Raw genomic sequence first — 6,542 nt, forward strand, 5'->3', positions numbered from 1 at the left:
AAGAGTAAGAAAGACTGCACTGGGGAGGGGCATGAGGGCATCTGCAGTCTCCCTGTGCTGATCAGTCTGAGTTGTCAAACTCCATCCAAATCAGTAGAAAACGTGTATTTTTAGGAAAGAAACGATTCATTTATTATCAGATCACAGATTCCTCTGCATTGCTGGTTTTTAAAAATTATTATTCAACATAAGACATAGCTAATTTAAATCTACACAAGCAAGTTTAAAGGTTCTTTCATATTGATTAGTGCAGAATCCCCCTATTCTTTTGTTATGTTGCTTAAGTTGGTAAATTTTCCAGGTGATTGAAAGCCAGAACTAAACTTTTTATAATAAATTACTGTGGAACTTTAAATTGTTATTTTAAAAAATTTAGGTATGTAGGAAATGAGGATTTAAAACGTATGTAAGATGTTCAGTGACAATTAAGGAAATGAATACTCATTTCCTGGGCATGTCCTCACTTCTCAGCCTGAGTACCTTTATTGAAAACAAAACAAAAAAAAGAGTACTCATTTATGTCTTTCTGAGCCAGAGACAGAGTGAAACAGAGAAACACCTCCTCAAGCCCCAGCCAGGTCTTGAAGCTGAGCTCCGCCTCCAGCTTCAGCCAGCCCTGGGTCATGGGCACGTGTATGTCTGGTGGACCACAGGGGTTCCAGACACAAGCACGGATCGTCCTGTGGTTCAGCCTCTCAGAGCATCCCATCTGCCCCATACCACCATCTGGCCCCCAAGCACCTTGAAACTGGATCCCATTCGCCTTCCTTACACTGATAAAGATTGCACTGTTTTATTAGTCCCTTCTTTGTTTCTCTTTAGGGTTACATAAATATACAAAATGCATAGGCCACGTTATAAAATTGAAGTTACTCTGTCTGAATTTTTCAGTGACTTGCTCAAATTAACAATGTTTCCGAGCTTCACCTACATGGATGCGCATGGCTGTAGTTCATTTTCCTGCTTCATAGTGAATTTATGAGTATGTCTCAGTTAATTTTTCTCAAGATAGGTATTTATTTGAATTATTTCCAGTCTCTTGCTGTTAGGAGGATGCTGGGAGCTTTTGCCCATCTCCGCTGGTGTAGGTGAGTGAGACTTCCTTAGGAGACGTGCCCAGGACAGAAGTTGTGTTGGGGGCTGTTCAGACCTCGTTTCACTAGGCAGAGCCGCTTGGTTACTGAGCTGTGCCAGTTCAACCCTCACTAGGCAAGCGTGAACTTGCCTGTTGTTCCACATACTCGTCAGCAGTTAGGATGTTCAGATTATGGACATTTGCTAATAGCTTGGGTAGAAAAATGGCATCGCCGTGGGGTTTCTTGCATTTCCATGATTACTGATGTGATTGAACATCCTCCCTTAAGTGTATTGAGTTTAAGCATCTCATGAAATGCTGGAATACACCTCTTAGGTCGGTGTCCTTTTTATTGATTCACTGGCGTTCTTTGTATGTGCTGTCCAGTAAGTTTTTGTTCATTACACACATTACAAATATTTTCTTACAAATATTTTTAACATTTTTAAATGGTTCCTTTTGAAAAATAGAAGTTTTATTTTTTATTTATTTAATTTTATTATTTGCCAGGGGCACATGTGCTTGCCAGAGAGAGACAGAGGGAGAAGGAGAAATCTCCTCCCAACTGGGGCATATCCATACCGCAATCTTTTCTCCTCAATTTCTCCCAAGTGTCAGGATTGTAGGCATGCACGCACCCATGCCTGGTGTGAGTTGGCTCCCACTGCTCTGCAGTGGTTTTTAAGCTGCTGGGGCTGGGTTCAAATTGTGTGATTGGCCTTGTGAGACTGGGCTCTCTCACTACTAGGCCATGGGGCTGGCCTTAAGAGCTCCTAATTACATTGCAGATGAACTGGTTAGTCTCTCTCTCTCTTTTTTTAAAATGTTTTTCACTGTCTATAGCTTGCATAAAAATTCTTTTTTTTTTTTTTTTTTTTAATTTGTTGTAGGGAATGGTTGCTCACCAAGAAACAGAGAAGAGGAGGGAGAGAGAGAAAGTGAGAAATCACTCCCCCGCAGGGGCTGGCAGGGGATGCACATGCACATGGTGTGTTTCTCAAGCCACCGGCTCTGGACTCAAATCACACAGTTGGCCATGTGAGATCTGGCTACCTTAATCAACACGCCACCTGACTGGCCCCAGAATTCCTTCCTGTGGTAATTAAGATATTCTCGAACCCAAAGATTTTGTAAGATTCACACCCGCCAGCACACACCCCTTTTTGTTCATTAAAATACTTAATCTCTGGGATTGTTTCATTTAATGTGGATTGTAAGGTAAGAGATGCTTTTCATGTCCTCCGCCCTGTTGTACCCCTATTATTTATTAAACAGTTCACCCCACCTCCCTCTTGACCCCACTGGTCTGCAGTGTTACCTTTAGCACGCTTCAAGCTTCCCACGGGCTGAAGTCCTTCTCTAGACTCCATGCTTACAGCAGTCCTTTTTGGCATCTTTACAATATGGGGTCCTTTCATTCATAAACTTTGTTCTGCTGTTTAAGTTTGTGTTTCTTAGTATTTTTCAATACATTTATTATTTTATTCAGAAAGGTTTTGTAGTTTTGTTTCATATATTCCTAGGTATTTTATTATTATTATAGATTATATATTTAAGATATTGATTTTTCTGATGCTCTGTTGCTGGTATATACAAATGAAGATCACTTTTATATATTGATTTATAGCCAGAAATCTTGCTAAATTGTCTTATTAAAACATATAAGATTTCTAGTAGAGAATCTTATCACCTGAATAATGACAATTTTGCTTTTTCTCCCTTCAGTCTTGGTAAAGTTTATGTATTTTTCTTGTCTTATTACATAGTCTGAGGTCAACAGTAAAATATTTAATAGGGATAATGATTTTTGAAAATTTCCTTATCTTGTTTTTTATTTTAAAAGAAAAGCTTGATAGTTCACAAGTGAACATGATGACTGCTGTAGGCTTTTTGGAGACATCCTTTAAGAAGGAAGTTCCCTTCTATTCCTAACTTAACCACTTTGTGAAGATGCTGTTAAAATATTACGATTGACTGGTGTGTTGATGATACTAATGTCTTGTTTGGTTGAGGCATAGGATGTTAAATTTGTTACCCATGACTGATTTTATGTCTGCAGTGCATGTTAATAAAGAGAAAAAGATAAAGGGAGATAGCATATGCTTCCTATATTTTTACTTCATTTAGATGCTATAAAATAATTTTATATTAACTACCACATTTGGGTTATTTTCAGTTTTTCTTGTCTTTTCTCTTTTGGTTTGTTTGTTGAATGCAGAGGCTTAGAGCATTCTGATTTCACAAGTGTGACCACAACTAGGTCAGACGTCCAACAGTATTTCCTATCATACTGGTGATACTTACTTTTCACTGTGCTCAAGTAACCACTTTTGTGGTCTTCCCCAGGCTCTCTACATCACACACTTACTGAGTCCAATATGTTGCTTGTTAGTTTTTGCTGGACTCCTGAGGAATTTCCTCATAAGTGGGAATTTCTTTATAAGTGGCTCTCCCCCAAATTTGATTAGCTTATTATTATTATTAATTTTTTTTTGGAGAGGTTTCTCCTACAGGGCACGTGTGCTTGCCAGAAAGACAGAGACAGAGAGATAGAAAGCGAGAAATCACCCCCCAGGGGGGATGGGCACACCGCCATCCCTTCTCATCCATTCTCCTCTCGGGATCTTGAGCACACACGCACACATGCCCAGCATGAGTTTAAGTCACCAGGTCTGGGACTCGAACCGTGGTCAACTACGCGGGAGCCCAGAGACATAGCCATTACGCTAACTGCTGGTCCCGATTAGCTTATTTCTTAATTCACTCATTAATTAACCAAATAATAATGGAGAATATGCCACGTGGCTAGAAGACAGCACCCCTGCCGTCCTATGCTTTCCACTCTTGAGCGTAGTCAGGATAATCTCCTGCAGGACAGTGTGTAATGTGGTGCATGGTGTGACGTGGTGAGTGATGGAGAGGGAGTGGGAGAGGGAGCAGAGGACTGGGAATGTGCGTGTGCTGGGGTCTGTGGGCCAGGTTCTTTCTTTTTGTTTTGAGTTTATTTTTTTCTGAGAGAGAAAACAAAAGAGAGAGACAGGAAGTAAAAAGGAGAGGAATAGGCACCCCCAATGGTCATCAGGTTGGGCTTCGTCCCCAGCCTCGGTGGATGCACATGCCCAGCGTGTGTAGGGAGGCTTCGGGATTTGAACCATGTGGGTCCAGCTCTGGAGCGCAGCATCCCTGCTGCGTCTCCGCCTGGTCCTGTGTGTGCCATCGTTCCCCAGTGTTAGCTTACTCAGGCAAGGCTGCTGTGAGGAGGTGGCCCTAGAGCCACCTACGAATACGAGGAGAGCGAGTCAGCTGTGGGCGTTGCAGGACGGCAGGCGGGAAGCATGGCGCGTCCGAGGAGATCGAAGTCATGTGTGGCCACCAGAGACAGAGGAAGGAGGAGCGCAGTTGGGGACAGAGAAAGTGGCAGGGGCCAGCAAGCTCCTCAGAGAAACTTCGTCCTCACATTCTTATTGATGTATAGAAACCATGTAAGCCTGGGAACAGCAGTTAGCATAAATGGCTATGTCGCTGGACTCCCATGTAGTCAACTGCTGTTCAAGTCCTGGACCCGGTGGCTTAAACTCACACCGGGCACATGTGCATGCATGCCCAAGATCCTGAGAGGAGAATGGAGGAGAAAGAATTGCAGCGTGGTCATCCCCCCTGGGGGGTGATTTCTCGCTTTCTGTCTCTCTGTCTCTCTGTCTCTTTCTGGCGAGCACATGCGCCCTATAGCAAAAACCTCTCAAACAAACAAACCCCAAACTACGTAAGCCTAAAGTGGTTTTTGTCCTGTGTGGAATGGTTTTGTTCTTTTATCTTCTCAATGATCTCTTTGGGTTACTGTGATTTCTGGAAATAAAAATGTCAACTCCCTGAGAACAGCAATGAGGCATAGTCCCCTCTTGTCTCAGATTCTCCAAATTTGGTGACGGAAGGGAAGATCCAGGTTACTGTTTGTGAAACAAATCATCCTTTTTCTCTCTGGAGGGAGCTCGGGTACTGCTCTCACTACCTCAGCCTGGCCTTTGGCATCTTGCTGAGGGTTGGCGTGGCTGGAGGAGACTGGGGGGAACGATCTTCTCCGTCTTCCTGGCCGGACTGGCCTCCACAGTAGAGGCTCAGTAGCACGGGGGGCAGGAACCTCTGGGTCTGCCTCCCTCCCTTCAGACAGAGACATAAGCTTTGCTGAGTCCAGATGATGCGGGTGGGCTTCCACGTGTCGTCTCCTTGAGAGGCCGTCCTGGCGCCGCAGCTCAGCAGGTGCCGCAGCTCAGCAGGTGCAGTGAGGCTCCTGTGCCGCGGCCCCTGCTTGTAACGTGAGGTTTGTGAAGAGCGTTTGCCCACCTTCCTCCCAGAGGCTGGGCGAGTGGCGAAATGATGTGTCTGTGTCTGTCTAACACGAGGAACCGTTAAGGCTGAAGTCGGACATAAACCAGTTCCGACTCATCGTGTTCATGGTAATCGTCCCCAACATAATTCACCCGCGAAGAAAACATGAGGTGGGCGTTCCGTCCAGACCACGTAAGGGATGACACAGCCCCGGCTCCTTTGTCTGGTGGACGAGTACCACAGACGTGAAGATACTCTTTCTAAATTGCCCTTCTCATCTTCTAGTCCCTTTGACAGCTTTAGGTCATTTGAGTGATCCGGGGAACCTTGTCGGGGAGGGGTCCCTGGAAGTGGTGGGTGGAAGTGTGATCTTGGCCTGGAGCTGGATCTGCTCGGCGTTTGCTTACCAAGCTGGCGTCTGCAGGCTACACCGTGAATTGTCACCGACTCCCGTCTGTGCACTTGGGAAGCTCAGGTCAGTGCACGCTGACATGGCGGCGCAGGAGGGAGAGGGGCGCCTCTGCCTGCGTAGGAAACCATCGTGAGGAGTTGCGTCATTAAGACCGAAAAGAGGACTTCCCAGATCGCCTGCACTGGTGAGCTCGCTGGTTAGCTCTTCCGCGCTGCACTTGACCCCAGAAGCCACGCTTTTGCCTGTGTGCTCACGTGGGGTTTGAACTTTCATGCTTGCTGAGATCGAAGTTGTGGTCCTAAGACAGAATGGCCGAGACGAGGGGCTGGTGTGTGGGGACTGGTGCTCTGGGGGCTCTGGGGGAGTCGGCCTCTGCTTTTCCTAACGCGGACAGCTTCCTCAGAGGCCACTGCTCAGCACGGGTCCCACTGCCCTTTCTGTCCTGTGGCCGCAGGAGAGGCCACCCCCCGCGGGGGGTCTGGGGCCGGCGTCGCTCCTGTCTGGCCCTGGAGCTGCCAGCTTCAGTCTGGTCCCAGCCACACTCCCGCATCATCCCCTGCATCGGCTGGCGACTGATCAGGGCTCACCAGAACAGCCTTTTGTTTTCAGGTGTCGTTTTGAAAGACCATCGCCCTGTGAAGCCTCACACCTTTGATTATCACGGGCTTTAGGACCACGTCGTAGACTTTGGAACACCAAGTGGACGCGGGGCCTGCCATTGGAAGTTCT

Source organism: Tupaia chinensis, unplaced genomic scaffold, assembly GCF_000334495.1.
Source record: "Tupaia chinensis unplaced genomic scaffold, TupChi_1.0 Scaffold000088_1, whole genome shotgun sequence".
In the NCBI taxonomy this organism is placed as follows: Eukaryota; Metazoa; Chordata; class Mammalia; order Scandentia; family Tupaiidae; genus Tupaia; species Tupaia belangeri.